At 52.0% G+C, this 19,122-nt stretch overlaps 1 protein-coding gene across 6 annotated transcripts in view; it reads right to left on the bottom strand.

Annotated features, from left to right (window-relative positions):
• Positions 1 to 19,122, bottom strand: part of SLC29A1 (solute carrier family 29 member 1 (Augustine blood group)) — a 78,096-nt gene that overhangs the window by 46,530 nt on the left and 12,444 nt on the right. For 3 of the 6 annotated variants that reach the window (XM_075925044.2, XM_075925045.2, XM_075925043.2), the window contains exon 2: positions 11,613 to 11,789. The exons of 1 other annotated variant lie outside the window; for it this stretch is intronic. The gene's annotated coding sequence lies outside the window, so the exon portion shown is untranslated. Of the gene's footprint in view, positions 1 to 6,522; positions 6,836 to 11,612; positions 11,790 to 16,848; positions 16,979 to 19,122 lie in introns of those variants that run through there. 2 more of the 6 variants (XM_075925042.2, XM_075925047.2) reach the window with 2 other exon arrangements.

The raw sequence follows: 19,122 nt of genomic DNA, 5'->3' as shown, positions 1-19,122 counted from the left end.
CCCAGCCAGCAGCTCTACAAGAACCCTGCCTGTGTGCTAGACAGCTGCTCTACATGGCTCTGCTCCAGCACAGGGAGGGAGGCGGAAGAGGTGAGAGGGAGGAGACTTCATTTACTGCCCCCACTGGCAGCAAAATTTCTCAGTTCCTATTGGCTAGAAATTGGCCAATGGGAGCTGATATATTTTGCTAGGGGGCAGAGACAGAGCACAAAGCTTTCTCCTCCCTGCCCAGACTGCAAAGCAATTAGCAGCCTGCTGTTTTAAGTGGCTGTAGCTACTCTGTAGCAAGGGATCCAGTGGGTTGATGGGCCGGATCCAGCCCGCTAGCTGCCTCTTGCCCACCCCTGCTCTGGAATGACAGTTCAAGTTGCCTCCCCCTACAATCTGAAATGGCACCCCTGATGAGTCAGGAGTGGCCAGAGGCCTGCAGGAGGGCCATGGGCCCAGGCAAGATGCAGCCCCCATCTGGCATGGAGCTTGCCTTGAACTGCAGGTCAAGCACCAGGCATAAGGGGCAAGTAGCAAGGGAGCTACTAGGGCTTCTGTAGAGCAGCTCAAACGGTGGAGGAAGAACCCACTGAAGGGTGAGTGACCCACTCAGGTTTTTCACCTGCTGTTTCATTTCACAATCTGATGCCATTCACACACAGCAGCCGCCCTCTGTGCCTCCTGTCTTAGGGTAAATACTTGATCGAAAATGATCCATTCCCCATGTAGCCCTCAAAGGAAGGGCTTGGCCCAGAAGCACTGATAATGACAATGCCCTTAGCAAGGGACAACAGCAGGCTCTGTCCCCAGGGGAGCAAAAGACTGAGCAGCTTCCTTCACGTGTCCCCAAGGATTTGCCTTGTCCCTTCATCTCCTGAGACTCCAATTCCACCCCCTGTCTATGGAGGATGCTGTGGCTCACAATCTTACCTTCACAATAATGTTACAGTTTTCAGCAGCAAAGGCTCACAGCGCTGCCTTTGTAGCATCTTGCCGAACAACATTTTGTATCTGTTATTCATTAGTTTAGTGTTGAGTTTAATGTTTAGTTTGACACTTAGCCATTACATTTTTATGACTTACATAGTTTATTATTTTAATAAAACAATCAATTTGTGTTCATTTTTTGAATAAATGTATGAAAACTTTACTTTATTTCTGAAATTTTCACTAACACTACTACATACATAAACTCAAGGGATGTAAAAATACAAGTTTGCCCAGGGCACTATTTTTCTTAGGCTGGCCCTGGCTAGGTCAATGGAAGAATTCTTCCATCGATGTAGAGTTAGGTCACTATGATTATGTCTCAGTGTGGATTTTGCATGCCCCTGGCTATACCAGTGTAAGTTCCTAGTGTAAACCAGGCTGCAGCTTTAATTCAAGCAGTTTCAACACATGTTAAAGGAGATGTGCCTTGGGCCAGTTAATTGAATAGTTGAGTAACCTCATGAATTCTTATCAGTTAGGGACTATAGAATAGTTGACCAGGGGCGGGGCTGGCAGCCAGTTCACTCTGGCCCCACTCCCAAGGAGTCCCTTGCCACCCTGCGCGGGTGCCAGGCAGGAGCTGGTCCTTGAGGAGAGCCAATTTAAAAACCAGCTCCTCTCGTGGACTGGCTGCCTGTCACCTTGTGGTGCTGCCTCTGATACAGAGGCAGCAGCGTGGGGTGGCAGCAGCCCCTGTCCATGGTGGGGGGTGGGGAGAGGGTAAAATGCATGTAGTCTATAGCATTAACCTATAAGCTTTTGCTTATCGGATAATCAGTTAATCGACTACACTATTACATCCCTATTTGCAACCATGGAAACTAGAATGTTTTTTAATTAAATCATATATGGTGCAGTAAGTGATGGGGGTCAACAGAGGAAATCAGTTACTTTGTCTCACCACAAACCAGTCCAAGCCTGCCCTTGATCAGGACAAACACAATCAGCCAATATTTCCAGCTGTCATACTGTAATTAAACTGATCGTGTTAGATTAATTCCAAACACGCCATTGTATGAAAAGTAACCTGTGCTCATGCCCTGGAAAATGCCACTCAAAGTTAGTCAGCTGATTTCCGTACACAGTACCCCTTCCTATGTGTAATTCATTCAGACAGGGCTGTCGCAAAGAACCCAGAACCAACAGCAATGGCAGGAAACGGAAACTACAGCTGCTTACCGAAAATCTTTCCTATTGCAGCTCTCCTACGTTAAGAGAAACACGCACAAAAAATCCGACTTTGCATCAGGTTCAGATGGCGACAGAAAGTAGAACTGGGAAAACCTACAATAGAGCCCAGCTTTTCTAACTCATAGGGCAAGATTACTCTTGGCCATCAGACATCTGCAGCTGTGAGATATGCTCTAGAATCCAAGCCTCACTGAAGAATCATGCTCCAGCACTGAGCTGTCATTTAGAAAACAAAAAGATGTCTGTAGCCTTTACATTTGCAAAAAAACCTAGAAAATACGATCCAAATATAACCAAAGCAGTGATGCCCGAGCATGCAAACAGCCTGAAACCAGCTCATCCACCTCGGCGAGGCACTGACTCTGAGACCTAATGGTGGCAAATTAAGGTATAGCTAAACTACATCCCTTTTTTGAAAGGGATGTAAATTAAACATATCAAACTTGCAAATGAAGCCGGGATTTGAATTTCCCTCGCTTCATTTGCATAATGGCATTTTTTGAGGGTTACAGGATCTTTCGAAACAGGGCATTTCTGTCGAAAGTTCCCCATCTTGACCATGTATTTTTTCCGAAAAGTGGCTTTTTGAAAAAAAATTGCAGCCGCCATTATGCAAATAAAGCACGGGAAATTCAAATCCCAGCTTCATTTGCAATTTTGATAAGTCTAATTTACATCCCTTTATCGAAAAAGGGATGTAGTTTAGACAAACACTTAGAGAGCAACCTTGTTATCTAGGAAAAACAACAAATAGCTGTCTTCTGAAGAAGTGGGCTGTGCCCATGAAAGCTCATGATATCAGCTACATGTTTTGTTAATCTTTAAAGTGCTGCTAGACTGTTTGTTGTTTTTTAAGTGTTTCCAGTTACAGACTAACTCAGCTACCCCTCTCTGAAGCTCTTGTTATCTAGGTCTCTGCTGTAACTTTAGCTGACACATCCAGCTAATGTCCTTATTCCAGTGTCAACTCCCCACCCCCACTTCCCTTTTGATTACTCCATCGCTTCAGTTATGTATTGTAATATAAAACTCTATGGCCAACTGCATTTTGGTGGAACAGCATAAAATAAAAAACCGAGGGTACTGAGTGTATTATTCATTTCAGATCCAAGTCATTAAAAAGTTTCTTTTGTCTTGTAAATAAAGCTCTTAATAAATCTCCCATCCGCTACATCAGAATGATGTGGAATTCAGGCCCGTTTTACTAGGAGTATGTGGAGTCTGTCCAATAGCCTCTTTCTCAGAGCTTTCTCCCATCTAGATTGGCATGTCCTAAATGATAGGAACTCTGTCAGGGAAAAATCTTACTGTGGGAGGAAAGATAGAACCTTAAAAAAAAAAAAGACTCCGAAGCCATCAGAAAGAAACAAGATCAGACTCAGACTTGCCTTCACTCCTCAGGGAACCTATCAGTTAATGATCTCTAATATGCCTTCTGGCTGGGTGTGAGACACACCAGCAGCTCCCACTGAAATCTATGAATGCTCAGCACCTCTGAAAATCCAGCCCCTCATGCCCTCTGGGGGCCTCTGCAATGCAAGGTTCAGAACTATAAACTGAAGGAAATACTCAGGGTAAGAACCTGCTGTGGATTTCATAAACACTCAGAACGAGCCATCAACAAAGCCATTATTTGTAACCGGGGAATTCCCGGAAGTACATGAGTGCTCAAAGGACAACTACTGAGTCAGAACACCAGGGGAAGGGAAGCATCGCTTCCGTCTGACTGGGAGGGTGTTCTAGAAAGTCTCTACTTCTCGATAGGATGTGCATATCCCGCTGTGTTCCCGAGAGGTTCGCAATCAATGTAGTATTCAGCGGTATGACGGGGATGCTCCAGCTCCCCGCTACGGGGCCGTGCTGTCCCCATCCCTCTAGGGGGAGGCTGCCCTCCGGCCACGGCTCCAACACTGCCGCACCTGCAGCCGGGCGGCATTGGGCCAGACACCCGAGGCTCCACCCCCTACGCAACCGGCGTAGCAGCGGCAGCCCGCACCGGGGGGGGGGGGGGGGGGCGGAGCCAAGGTAGAAGAGCCGGGAGGAGGCTCGGCCATACGTTCCCGGCCAGAACAGACCCTCTCGGATGGTGCTGGGGATTGGAGGAGGGATGGCCCGGCCCCGCCCCCCCTGACGCCAGCTATGGAGCCGGCAGGATGGCTCAAAAGGCAGCCACCGGCGGAAGAGGAAAGGGGGGGGGGCGACGGGAGACGGCTCCCAGAGAGAGAGAGAAGCAGTGGGAACATTGAGACCACAGACCCTTGACCACGGGAGGTAGGAAGTGACCCAGGGCGCGGCTGTGACGGTCCGTGGGTTGGTGCGTTGTGGGGACGGAACCCCTCACCAACCGAACCATGGTAGAAGCTCCTTTCCCTGGTTCTTAGGGCCCTGGGTCGGGGCTTGGAGTGGGGGTGGGCCTGAGCCCCCCTACCCACCCTGATCGGTCTCGGCACCCGCCGAGGAGCCAGGAAGTGCGTGTATCGCGTCAAAGGGTACTCAGGCTCTGATTGAACGCCGGGATGGGCGTTACACCTGAAAGGTGTTAGGCACGACCCCTCCCTGGACGGAGGACGAGGGCAGCCTGGGACATGGGCGCCCGGTCACAAGCAGTTTCAAGCTTCAAAGCACTGGAGAGACTTTCATTCACAAATCTTTGCAAGAGGTGCAGGCATTTCCAGACACAGGCATTGATTGCCTTTCAGTACAGTTTCTAAGCTTAAAATCCATTAGCACCAAATCACACAGCAGTCACCAGTGGCCACGAGGAGACCCAAACCCAGCAGAATGTAGCAAAAGAGAGCAGGACATAGCAGTTTTCATCTTCAAAGTACAGGCAGTCCCCGGGTTACGTACAAGATAGGGACTGTAGGTTTGTTCTTAAGTTGAATCTGTATGTAAGTCGGAACTGGCGTCCAGATTCAGCCGCTGCTGAAACTGACCACCAGTTCTGACTTACATACAGAATCAACTTAAGAACCCCAGGCATCCCCAAGTCAGCTGCTGCTGAAACTGATCAGCAGCTGATTCCAGGAAGCCCGGGGCAGAGCAACTCTGCCTTGGGCTTCCTGTAGTCAGCGCTGGTCAGTTTCAGCAGAAGCTGACTTGGGGACGCCTGGGGCAGAGCAGCTGGGGTGCTGCTGGGTTGCTCCAGTAGCGCCGCTCCTCAGTGCTACTGGACCAACCCAGCAGCACCCCATCTGCTCTGTCCCAGGCGTCCTGATTCAGCCGCTGCTGAAACTGACCAGCAGCGGCTGAATCAGGACGCCTGGGGCAGAGCAGCTGGGGTGCTGCCGGGTTGGTCCAGTAGCGCCCAGAGCGGCGCTGCGGGACCAACCGGCAGCGCCCCAGCTGCTCTGCCACAGGCGTCTGAAGAAAAGCCTAGTCTGCTGGGGGGGGGGGGGGGCGTACTAGCTGCGCTCCCCCACCCCAGCAGACCAGGAAGACGCGGGCGGCGGACCGAGACGCACCACGGTCCTGCCACCTGGGTCCTCCGCGGCTTTGCTCCCAGTCTCCCTGGTCTGCCAGGGAGACAGGGAGCAAAGCCTCTGAGGACGCCAGCAGCGGGACAGCTGCGGGGCGTCTGGGCTGTCCCGCTGCCGGCTTCCCCGAGGCTTTGCAAAGCCGCGGGGGCTCGGGCAGCGAGGCAGCCCAGGCGCGCCTGGGCTGCTCTGCTGCCGGCTTCCCTGAGGCTTTGCAAAGCCGCGGGGGGGCTCGGGCTGCTCCGCTGCCGGCTTTCCCGAGGCTTTGCAAAGCCGCGGGGAAGCCAGCAGCGGAGCAGCCCAGGCGCACCTGGGCTGCCTCGCTGCCCGAGCCCCCCCCGCGGCTTTGCTCCGCGTCTTCCTGGTCTGCAGACCAGGGAGACGCGGAGAAAGCCCCGGAGTACACGGGCGGCAGGACCGCGAGGTCCCGCAGTCCGTGTCCTCCGGGGAGCCCTGTTCGTAACTGCGGATCCGACATAAGTCGGATCCGCGTAAGTCGGGGACTGCCTGTACTGAATGCATAATGAGGTCCTGATCCTGCAACTGCATCTGTTCAGGCAAACCCTTGGCCCCCTGTGGATCCAATTGCCAGAGCAGGGCCTAAATGACTAATCCTTACAGCCGTACTGGCAGGTCCGAAGGACAAGGTGCATGAGGTCGTATCTTTTATCGGCCCAACTTCTATTAGTGAAAGAGACAAGCTTTGGCGCCTACACCTGAAGAAAAGCTCTGTGTGGCTCAAAAGCTGATCTTTCTCACTAACAGAAGTTGGTCCAGTAAAATATATTACCTCACCTATTGTGTTGCTCTGACATCAGCACAGCCACAGCAACACCGCAGAGCAGGCAGGCAACACAGACTTATTATGAGAACTTACCCAAGAAGGAAAGCTCAAATGGCTGGCCTACTTCCTTCAATTCCACCCCGCAAATGACAGCTTCTGGCAACAGCTAAAGGCAAAACTGAAGCAGGCTTCTCTCAATTAGGTGAATCTGATGAAAGCAATTTCAGGGCACAGCTCACGGATATTTACGAACATCTCTGCCCTTCATCGAGTCATTCACATCACCACACCAGACACAAGTGGATCTGAAGAAGGTGACGTTCATTCTATTAAGTAGCCCTGGATCTGAAGCACAATTAGTGACTCGCAGTCTATGTGTAAGAGTTTTCATTACAAGGCAGATGAATCATCCTGTATCCTGTGACTCCACCTAATCCCCAAACAGCTAGGAGCCTCTGCTGTAGCAGCTATAGCCTTGCCAAATACCTTTCCAATAATATCTCAGTCACCGACCACAAAAAAAAAAAAAGATTTATATGCCATCACAGGACTCCTTCCAAGCTATTTGGAAAGAACAAACACCCACAAAAACCTAAGACGCCTTTGCTCAAACCTGAGAAAAGCTGGGCTTTGTACAGGGACTTTACAAATTATAGCAACCACACCCTCAGCTGGTGTATTACAACTCCTGCCTTGGCATCTACGGGAAGTAAGAGCCCCCCTTATATCCATCCCCAGGGAAGACACACAGGCATAACTAGGGACTGTGTGCCCACTATTCCTTCCTGACCTTGTGGGTGGGAGAGGGCAGTGCTTTGGCCCCACCCTCTGCAATGTTCTCATTAACACAGCTGAATCCGCAGGGTGTCATGACAATTTGCTTCTGCTACAGCCCTGCAGCAAGTGGAGCAAGGGGAAAGCAAAGAGGTTGTTGCACTAATTTCTAGGGTGACAGCTACATGCCAACCGTGCTTGTAGCCGAGCTTGTTCCAGCCCACTGGAGCTTCTGAAACCTGCCAAAACATGGAGTGTGGGACAGAAAATTCCTCATCAATGGGCCATTTGTTTCCTTCCCTTTCAGTTATCTTTTTAAAATCCATAATAAATGTGCTACATGATCTCCTTTTACACATCCCATTTCCTACAAAATGTTTCATGAAAGATTCATTTGTTTTCCGCCAGTCAATGACTTCTACTTAAGTAACAAAATCCAAAGGGAAAAAACAAACAAACAAACAGTCTTTGAGGGCAGCAGCGGAAAGAGAGATTTGCCCTCGGCATTGGGCAATACACCAGATAATCTAAGAAAATATTATTTCCCTGGACCAATATTTGATTTCTAAGGACCTGAGAGCTGGTCAATATTTGTATGATCTCAGTGTGTTTAGACTCCTTTACACTTTGCACCCCTATAGAAGGTCTCCATCTTTTGCCTGGAGATCTGAAGCACTTGACAACCGTTCATTAACGGACCCTCCCAGCCCCTCCACAACAGGTAAAACACTAGCACAATCCCAGGGTTATAGATTCAACACCCTAATGACATCAAAAGCTAAGTGAAAAGAAATGAAACATCTCGCCCAGTGTCACACAATGAGTTAGTGGCAGAAATGGAAACAGAACCCACAGACATCAACAAATGGGGAATCACAATCCTGTAACTCTTATTTGCTCCCATGCCTGTTGCCAGCTGGCACCAAGAGGTCCAGGGTCAAGGAGCTCAGCATAAAAGGTACAGGAGAGCTCAGGAGGCTGGATCAAACAGACATTATCCTTTAGGCTACTGCTGGTTCCAATTCTAACTCTGAGCAGCAGGGACTGAGTTGTCCCCTTCTGACAGATGTTCAAGAGCCCATATGTGAAGTGAATTGGTGGGTTCTCAGCCCAGTTCCCATTAGACATGTGTCTATGGCACAAGACCCACCATCACTGCTGGCACTTATTGGCCCACTTGCTGACAGTCTCAGCAGAGGCCAAGAGGCTGAGGAGCCACTGAGCTAGAGCTCCCATCTAAAGAAGGTCCCTGCCAGGCCGGGCTGAGGAGTTTTACTGTAGCCTGGCCAAGTTTCTGCTCTGTGCAGAGAGGCCCTCTGTCTGCAGAGCTCAACCTGGCACCTGCTGGCACCAAATCCATTCAGGATTTCTCCAAGTGGGTTTTCTGTTCTAAGCTGATCCTGAGACCTGGAAGCTGTGGGCAGGATGCCAAGGGTCACTGCTGCTGCCAAGGGCTCTGTGAGAGCAAAGGCAGAAGCACAGACTTTGCATTGTTAGTGTCTCATTAACACTAAAACAAGCCCATAAAACCAGCCGTGCAGGACACTCTTCCATAGTCTGCTTATCTGGGACTGGGGAAACCCTCACTAGTGGCAGGCTCTCTTAGCACAAGTTACCATTTTCAGATATCTGCTTTGTGTCCATTAATCCTTCCTCATAGAGACTGTCCAGTGTGGCTAATGTACATGGCCGAGGGGCATTGCTGGCACTTGATGACATAGATCACACTCTCACAGGCCTTGGGGACAGGCCAATCCTCGCCGACAGACCACCCCTAACCTCAAACAAATTCTCTGCAGTAACCACACAGTACACCTCCATCATACTGACCCAGGACCCACCCCTGCAATCAGCCCTAGTGCCAACTCTATCTACACAAGTGACACCATCACAGGACCTAGCCACATGAGCCACCACATCAGAGGCTCATTTAACTGCACATCCACCAATGTGATCTATGCCATCAAGTGCCAGCAATGTGCCTCTGCCATGTACACTGGCCAAAGTGGACAGTCTCTATGGGAAGGGAATGGTAACACACAGAAACCTGCTGGGGAACATTCTAACTTGCCCAGGCACTCACTAAAGCAAGGTTACTCAACTTTGGAAGAATGTTACTCACAGCACATGCTGAGGGCCACAACTTAAGTGTGGTTGCATATACATGCAAATATATATGGAAATATACACAACCACACTTCGGTGGTTTCACACTGATGGGCATGAATACAAAGCACTTCCCACAATTCCCAGCACTCCCGGCACCTCCTCCATGTGGAGGCTAGAAATGCCAACACCCTGTACCTGTCTGTTCCAGCCAGCCTGTCCGCTTGCATCTTTCAATGCTCACCCCACCTGGGAGACACCTTGCTGTTGTGGAGCGCGTTCCCCCGGGAGGTCATGTTCAAAGGATCCCACTGATGGGCTGCATGTTGAGCCCCGTGGAAACCCAAACCGCACCACAGGCCGCAACAAATACAGTGTGGTCCGCATGTTGAGAAGCCCTGCCTAATGGATCTAAAAGTGACTATACTCTTACAAAGCAATTTCAAAAGCCAGCTGGAGAGAGAAACTGCGGAACTTGCCTTCATTTTCAAATCTGACACATTTAATCAAGGTTTGAACAAAGACATGAACTGGATGGGGCGCTACATTCAACACCTTAATGACATCAAAAGCTAAGTATTGGGCACTTACACCCATTCTATTAGCCTCATTTAACATGGACACTCTAAGGCTTCATCTTCACTGCGAGTTTTTCCTGGCAGAAAATATGCCAATGAGGGACTCATTAGCATAAGTCACAACTTCATTAGCATATTTTCTGCTGTTTCTTTTTGCGGAAGGGGTTTTTGCGCAAAAAAAGCAGCATGGACATTTATTTTTTGCACAAAAAACCCATTTTGCTCAAGATCTTTATGCTTCTCTGGGACAGGTTTTTTTGCGCAAAAAATAAATGTCCACACTGCATTTTTTTTTGCTCAAAAAGAAACAGCAGAAAATATGCTAATGTCACAACTTATGCTAATGAGTTCCTCATTAGCATATTTTCTGCCAGAAAAACTCACAGTGAAGACGAAGCCTAACTAAACCCTATGTTTTTTTTCTCTTCTCTTTCCCTCCCCATGTTCCCTGCTTTTCTGTTATTTATTTGTACCTCTGGACCCCTTGCTCCATTCATCAGAAGAAGTGGGTTGTGTCCACAAAAGCTCATGATACCATCAAAACTACATGTTTTGTTAGTCTCTAAGGGTATGTCTATATTGCCACCGTAGTTAGAACTCGGGTGGCTAATGTAGGCATTCGTACTTGCAAATGAAGCCCGGGATTTAAATATCCTGGGCTTCATTTGCATGTTCCCGGGCAACACCATTTTTAAATGCCCCGTAGTTCGAACTACCTGTCCACGGCTACCCGTGGCATGGACTAGGTAGTTCGAATTAAAGCTCCTAATTCAAACTACCATTAAACCTCCTTGCTGGAGGAATATGGTAGTTCGAATTAGGACTTTCATTCGAACTACCTAGTCCATGCCGCGGGTAGACGCGGGCAGGTAGTTCAAACTACGGGGCATTTAAAAATGGTAGTGCCCGGGAACATGCAAATGAAGCCCGGGATATTTAAATCCCGGGCTTCATTTGCAAGTTTGAATGCCTACATTAGCTACCCTAGTTCGAACTAGGATGGCAGTGTAGACATACCCTAAGGTGCTGCAGGACCATTTGTTGTTTTTTAATTTTTTTCAGTTAAACCTATGGTTTAACTGGTTAACTCATTAACTGGGATTTTACATCCTTAACGTGGAGCAGAATCACACTGCACGTCCCTACAGATGCAGGAAATGATTGCCTTGTCACTGCATTTCTTATAAAAAAGGGGAAGGGGCCCAGGATATGCGCATTTTAACCATCTGTCCCAAGCAATACACAAGCGTCACTCCCAGCAGGTTATTGACCATGGGAAACAGACCCACAAGCAGGGGCCCAGGAATTGGGTTAAAAATGAGACCTGAACATCTGTTGATGATTCATTTGTAGACAAAAATAAATAATGCAAATGCCTCTATTAAAAAACACCAACCAGGGTAACAACAGCAGCCACCTGGTGTGTTCTTAGTTTTTGGGGATGGAGCACAGAGCGGGGGTAACACATTCTTTTATTCTTACCACCTCACTTTACCGAGCAGGGTCAGAGATCTAGGGTCACGGCAGATCCACCATCATGTCTATTATCTGAAAATGTGGAAGTTCCATGTGAAAGAGCCGGGGGAGTTGGCTTTTCCTGTTATTGCTCACAGAGCTCCTGCTGAACAGCCCCTTGACAGAGAATGACAACAAAACACAGAGCTTGGCCCTCCTGTGTTTGAACAGGAAGTGTGGGAGGGGTGGCAGGGCAGCTGGAAAACTAACCTGGTTTCTTTATGCAGGCTGGTTTGTTTCCACATCTCAGACTGGGAAGAGTATGTTACTGTCCTCTTCCAAGGTCCACCCACAGCTTGCGTTCCACCCGCTAGCATCACCACTCACAATGGACTTGTGAAGATCTCCGCTGTGTGCCCTGCCCTCACCTTTCTTGCATGACGCAACCTGAAGTGAAACAGTTGACAAGGTGACACTCTCCTCATCTTTGCTTCATAATTAACACCTCCGTGAGAAGCATGGGGGCAGCTCCCACATCCCTAGAGCAAAAGACAGGACTATGCAGCACTTTAAAGACTACCAAGATGGTTTATTAGGTGATGAGCTTTCGTGGGCCTGACCCACTTCAAATTGATCTGAGGAAGTGAGTCTGGCCCATGAAAGCTCATCACCTAATAAACCATCTTGTTAGTCTTTAAAGTGCTATATAGCTCTGTCTTTTGTTTCAGTTAGACCAGACTAACACGGCTGCATCTCTATCACTATCTCTAGAGCAACTGCTTGAGGCTCCCTGAAGACTCAGACATCATTGAACATTTTGTCTCCCGATTTGAAGTTTTCCCTTCACCATCTCTAGGACTACACATTTTTTAGTTGAGTGCTGAGAAGCTGCAGCACAAAGTGCTAACAGCAGGAGAGCACTGTGGGCAGCCCAGTGTCATAAACCAGCCTAATTCCACCCAGCGCAGGCTGTAGAGAAAAGTGAGGCTTCAAAGCAGGAAAGAAAGCAGAGACAGAGATGCCTCAGCAGAGTCCATCTATTCCAGGGGTGGGCAATAATTTTTCATGGGGGGCCACTCCAAGAACTTGGAAAGTGGTCGCGGGCCGCACTCTTCCATATTAATGGAGGAGGAGCAGGGTCTGGGATGGAGGTTGGGTGCAGAAGGTCGCTTGGGGTAAGGGATTAGGGTGCAGGAGGGAGTGTGGGGTTTGGGCGGAGGTGGTTGTGACCTGGGGCACTGGACTTGGGTGCTGGGGTTTGGGTTGTGACCTAGGACAGGAGGGGATTGTGACCTACAGCAGGGGACTGAGGTACAGGAGGAGGTGCAGGGGTTTGGGTTGTGACCTAAGGCAAGAGGGGATTGTGATCTGGGGCAGGGGATTGGGGTGCCAAATATAGAAGGGGATATGGGTGCACGAGGGGGGCAGAATGTTTGGATATGTGAAGTAGAAGGTAGGCATAGGGGGGCAGAGGTTTGGAGAGAGGGAGGAGCTGGGGTGCCAGAGGCAAGCTTTGGCTAGGAGATTTCCCTGAGTGACTCCTAGCCAGCAGCCCAGCATGTTTCTCAGGTGCCCACCAACCAGCCTGTCCTGCCCCCACGCAGGCTGCAGAGGCGTGTGTGTGTGTGAATAAGTACGAGCTCGAGGTGAGGGGCATGATACTTCATGGCTGCCTGTTATTCAAACACACACTCCCATTGGCCAGTTTCTGGTCAGAAACCAATCTAGGGGATTGTACTGGGGCAGGGGCACCTTCTGAAACCTTCCCCCCTTCTCTCTGGACTCACAGTTTTGAAAGAGACACAGCACAGCAACTGCTTTTCTGAGTGGTGTGCAGGTGGAGCAAGGCAAGCAGGGAGCCTGCCTGGTGCTCCCCGCTGTGTCTGCAGGTCAGATCTGGTGGCTTGGTGGGCTGGATCTGACCCATGGGCTGTATTTTGCGCAGGCCTGAACTAATCCTTCCCAAGGAGGGAAAGGCAGGAGGAGGCTATATATCACGTCCCACAGGGGCTCTATCCATCCTAGGGCCTCCCGCTCCTTCCCTGGAGAAGCAATTCATAGCTAAGTGCCAGGAAAGCCCTCCAAACACTGCCTGCATGTTTCCCTTTCCTACTTTTATCATTGACTCCCCCATACAGCTGCTAACTAAGAGCCAGGCTGGGCCAGGCCCATGCTGTATTGTGGGGACCCTAGACCCAGCCCTGGATCTAACAGGAGAAGGGGTCAGATCTAGTCACTATTTTCACAGGGCTTTGCTTAGGGTTTCTCAGCCATCTGAGCTTGATGGGGGTGGGGGAAGTAGAGGCCCCTCTATGGTGCTTCTGCATACGCTGCCTTAGTGTTGGCTGCTGGTGCTCCCAGGAGACATAGGTCCCTGTCCCCTCAGGCTCCTTTCTCAGGCCCCATCTCCTAGGGGTGGGGCTTTGGGATCTGGACACAAGGCTTCAAGCTGATGCCCCCAAGTATTTTAGGAAAAAATACTTTTATGCCACCAAAAAGTGTGTCCTGAGAAGCCCTGGCTTAGTGGCAATGCCAGGGCATGGAATGACTGCCCTCTGCTGGGGAATGACAGAAAGCACCTGTCTAGCATTCCCAAATCAGCCTGCACCCGCTCCATCACCCCCAGGCAGGCAGAGCTGTGGCTGCTCTCCCCGCAGGAGCACAGATAAGGCCACCCACTTGTGTCTCTAGCCCCTGATGGGGACTCAATGGCTTGTCGTGCTGGGTGGAGACTCAATAGGTTGCTTTGCCGGCGGTGCCCGGAAGGCGGGCTCTGCCTTTCCAGCTCAGCAGGCACAAACAAACCCGCATTGTCTGACTCAGGCTGCAGCCCTGCGAGGGGCCCACCAGGGAAGCTCAGCCAGCTGCCTCCCCACAGCTGGGCCAAGCTCAGAGCTGTGCACTGCCCCTTGGACTGGGGAAGGGGGAGTCTGGCATAAGGCTCAATCCAAACTACAGCCCCTGGTCACTGTGTCACTAGCAGGGCCGTCTGGCACAGCTGGGAGGGAGAGGTGTTAAATGCTGGCACCACTGGAGTCATGATCATGGCTCCTGGCCAGACCCCTCGATTCTCCCCAACTCATTCAGACTGAAGGACATCTCGGTATGGATATGAGAGGACAGCCACTTGTTCTCTCAGGAAGCAGGGCAAGGGTTGATGGCCAGGGGCTTTCCCCATCCTCACGGCCTGCAGAGGGTTTCCAGTCCACCCAGTCCAAAGGCCTATAAGATATACAGCTTCCTCCTGCCCTGCCCTCCTTGGGAAGGATTAGTTCAGGCCTAGGCTGACTACAGTGCCCACTCCTGCACAGCCATCTTTGGAAGTGATCTTTCCCTTCCCTTGGCACGCCAGCAGCCTCTCCCATATCTCCCTCCTCAGCCCCTCTCTTCCCTGCCATACTCCTACCTCTCGCACCTTGTTCTTTATTCTTCCCGCACACACAGCTCCCTTCACTGCCTTTGCCACTCCCACACCTCTAACATTTCCTTCTTTCCAGCTTCTACCCTCTCACCAAAGCAGGCTGCACCTTGTTTATCAGGGATGGTCTAGATCAGGCCTGCACAACTTGGAAAGCGGCAAGGGCCACATTACTCCAAAGAAAACAGCTGTGGGCCACAAGTAGGGATGCTCTCCCAAAAAATACCGAACACCCAGGCAAAACATTTTTGTCGAGCAAACAACCAACCAACCAACCAACCAACCAACCAACCAACCAAAAAAAAAAAAAAAACCAACTCACCATGCGTGTCTCCACTTGGCCCCCTGACATTTGTCTGCACCCTGCCCCTTGGTGCCTTCCCCTTTCTCCTGACCTGCCCCCTTCCCCTCTGCACAAGCCCTTTCCCCTCCCCTACCTGGCTTCTGCCTTCCAGGTTGCGGGGCTGCTGGAGCCTTTTTGAATCCGGCGGTCGCTGGCCGTGACGTCATGACGCCATGTCACGCCAGCATCCTGGCGTCTGCCGGCGTCCCGCCCTCTAGCTTGCGCCCTGCCGCCTTGCACCAGAGCTGCATGCAGGCAACCTGGCAGCAAGAATCGCCACACTTCCCTCTCCCCGGCGGTGCTCCGCTCCTCCGGCCGGCCGGCAGATCGGATGGGGCCATGCCACCTGAAGTCGGTATAGCCTGCAAAGTGAGCCTCTGCGGGCTGCATGCAGCCCTCGGGCCGTATGTTGTGCAGGCCTGGTCTAGACCAGTGTTTCCCAATTTTATTTGGCCATGGAACCCTTTTCAGAATTTCAAGGAACCTCTAGGTTTGTCAAGCAAAAAAAAAGGGGGGGGGGAGGAACCCACCAATGCATGAAAACCACATTCCTTCCCCAAGACCCCACCCCTTCCTTGAGGCCCCATCCTCTCTGTTCCCCTCCTCTCCATCACTTGCTATCCCCAGACTTTATACACTCTCACTGGGTTGAGACAGGAGGGGCGGGCTCTGGGGTGGGAATGAGGGATTTGGGTGTGGGAAGGGGTGAGAAGTGCAAGCTCTGGGAAGGAATTTGGATGCAGGAGAAGGGGATGCTGGCTCGGGGAGGGGGCTCCAGGCTGGGGGGTGTTGGGTTCAGGTGGAAGGTTGGGGTGCTGAGCAAGCCACGGGCTTGTGGATGTGAGGGTGCAGGAGTTTGGGCTGGATATGTGAGGGGCCCAGGGCAGGAAGGTTGTGAGTATGATGAGCTCAGGTCACAGATTTGTGATGTGTGGATGGTGCAGGAATGTTGTGGCAGAAGACTGAGGATGTGGGGATGCAGGAGTGTGGGGATGTAAGAGGCTCAGGACGGGGATTCCAGTGTATGATAGGCTCAGATTTGGGGTCAGGTGGTGCAGGAGTGTTATGATGCTGCAGTGAGATGGGGATTTGGCCCCAATTGCGGACATGTTGGCCAGGCTTCATTTTTAAATAAAATATTATGTCAAACTCAAAAGGTTTCAGCTTTGTCTTTATTTATGAGAAGGGTGAGGAACCTGTTTTGAGTCAAGGGTCCCTGACCCACAGAAAAGTCAGTTGGGGCCACACAGGTGAGATGCTTAAAAAAATACACCCTCCAAAAACCCCCAAGCCTCACTAATGTGGTCCCAACAGTGCTGGTGGGGGCAGGGGACAGAGTGCTAGTGGGTGCTGGGGCTGAGGAGAGGGTGCTGCTGGGTGGCAGGATGCTGGCATAGGTGGCAGAGTGCTGGGGCAGGATGCTGGCGTAGGTGTCAGGGTGCTGGTGTCAGGGACATGGTCCTGCTGGGCACTGGGGTGGGTGACAGGTGCTGGGACAAGGACAAGGTGGTGCTGGGTCCTGGGGTGGATGGCAGGGTGCTGGGGACAAGGACAAGGTGGTGCTGGGTCCTGGGGTGAATGGCAGGGGTGCTGGGGCTGGGGACAGGGTGGTGCTAGGGTGGGTGGCAGAGTGCTGGGGGCAGGGCCAGGGTGCTGCTGGGTGCTGGGGACAGTGTTGGTGGGGGCAGGGGACAGGGTACGCGTGGGGAGTCTGGGCAGGGGTCAGGGGCAGCTGGGACCAGTACCTGGCAATCCTGCAGCACCTCGGGTTATGGGAGTGTGCGACTGCACTTCCCCTCCCCAAACAGTTGGCGTGCACGCTGCCTGAACAACAGGGGCTCTTGCACTCCAGCAACTTACTTCCACCACGCTGTCCTGCAGAGGAGGAGGGCACAGTGAGTCCCAGGGCAGAGTGTGCTGCCTGCATAGTCGGAGCTGTGCAGCCCTGGGTCTCCTGACCTCCCCTGCCCCCCCAAACCACGCAGAAAGGCGGCGGAACTAAGTTGCCGGATGCCACCGCCCCAGCAGTTCAGGCAGTGCGTGCTGGCTCCTTTGGGGAGGGGAAGTGCTTCCTTCCCTGCTGTGGGTAACGTGAGGTCACTCCTGTCCGGCACCCCCTTAGTGTGCCTGCTGGGAACAGCTGTTCCCTCTGCCCTTGCCTCCCTATGCCTCTGCTGGTTAGCTGGCTCCCTCTCTGTTTCAGAGGGGGCGGGGGAGTGCCGGCTCTTTGCGGAACCCCTGCTTTCGCTTCACAGAAGCCCAGAATTCTGTGGAGCACCAATTGGGAAACACTGATCTAGACAGTGCTTGGTCCTGCCACGAAGGCAGGGGACTGGACTCGGTGACCTCTCGAGGTCCCTTCCAGTCCTAGTGTTCTATGATTCTATGATTCACTTTCTCTTACTGCAGTAATTAACTGCCTAAGGGCTGCACTTCACTGGGCAGGCAGGGGAGGCTGGTTGCAATTGGACAGCCCCTTGGCTGTGGTGCTAAGCCTGAGGGTTTCAGCACATGCCCAGTGCCCACCTAGCTGAGTCCTGAGGCACTACATGCTTGCGGCAGGGTACGGAGAGGAGACCCATCTATGTCACCTGGGAGGGACTGAGCTAAGACCCAGCAAACTCCTTATGCATCACATGGGCTCGTGCTGGCAGAGGGGTTCCAGGAGTGACCCAACATGGGAGCCCATGAGGGATTTCTTGCTACTCTGGGACAGGTGCAGAGAGAATGAATCGCTGGACTCGTGGACACAGCGATACCCAGCACCACACTGCCCACCTCCCATCCACCCTCTCCCTATTACCCAGGTCTTGCTCCCTCTGCTGCAGGGAAGCCTTTCTCGCCTTGCCAGCCAGGCCCCAAGTGAATTCCTCCAAACTCTAGCCCCTTGCGGCAACATCACGGCCCCCACCCAGGACCCTGCACTGCCAGTGCCCTGACAGACCCGCTCAGCGAGTGCAACCTGCTCCTGGCTGGACAGAGCTGCATGTATCATCCAGCTTTGCTGCTGGAGCCAGGGTGCTGAGAAGGAACAGAGCTCCCTGCAGAGAATAGCTGCTGGAGCCCAGCCAGGCTCATCAAATCCAATGAGAGGGAGATGGACGGCTGGGAGGGATCAAGGCCTCGCAAGGGAGGGAGCGGTCACAGAGGTCTCCTCCCTCTGAGACTGCATGGCTGCTCGCTTCTCCATTCCTAACCGCCAGAGCAGCCCTCCCCCACGCAGCACGCTGGGCCTGCTCCACGTCACCCGAGAGACGGCACGTAGAGAGCCCTTCTTTGTGGCCCTTACGGTGCCATCTGCGTCCTCCAGCACTCACGTGCAGGTGCTGCCACCGCAGTGCTGCCTCCCTGCCTCTGAGCTCCCCAGAAATGGGGGCTTCTTACGGACTCCTAAGAATGTTTCCATTGCCTTGGCATCTGGGCGTGCTTACTGCCATGCAAAAATCAGAATGAGCCCTTCCTGCTGAGCCCTGCTCCTCAAAACAGAGCTCCACGCTCCTGTGTAGCTACTCCCTGCACCCCAGGCATTGCAAGGTAGCTCAGGTGCCTGGGGTAGCAGGGTGCCAGAAGAACCCAGACTGGCTGTGCCTGGCAGGACACACTATTCCTTTGTGGTTTCACTACCTGCCTGTCCCAGCAGCTGAATGCCAGGCCTGACAACAGAGGATGGTAAAGGGGTTAGGGGACCCCTCCAGGCTGAAATCAGATGTCCTGCACTAGAACAAACCAACGTCTGGGCTAAGGGCTGGCATGACTCTAGCCAACCCCTGCCCTATGTTTGCCACCAGAAATGCCAGGATGTGTCACTGACAACAGGCCTGAGTTTTGGGCTTCCTATCCAACCACATCACTGAGCCACCTGAATTTGGGGATGAATGGGAATTTAGAGCTACTGACTTCCACATCCCAGCAGGTGCTGGATCTGGCTAACCCACTTCCCAGCCACCAATACCTGGTCCCCCCCCCGCATCACGCATACAGCAAATTTAAAAGGCCTGCAGTAGTACGTGGTGTTCCCA

Source organism: Pelodiscus sinensis, chromosome 3 (genome assembly GCF_052426305.1).
Source record: "Pelodiscus sinensis isolate ZL-2025 chromosome 3, ASM5242630v1, whole genome shotgun sequence".
Classification (NCBI taxonomy): domain Eukaryota; kingdom Metazoa; phylum Chordata; order Testudines; family Trionychidae; genus Pelodiscus; species Pelodiscus sinensis.
Note: the sequence above shows the minus strand (reverse complement) of the source record. Positions and strands in the feature narration are given on the sequence as shown.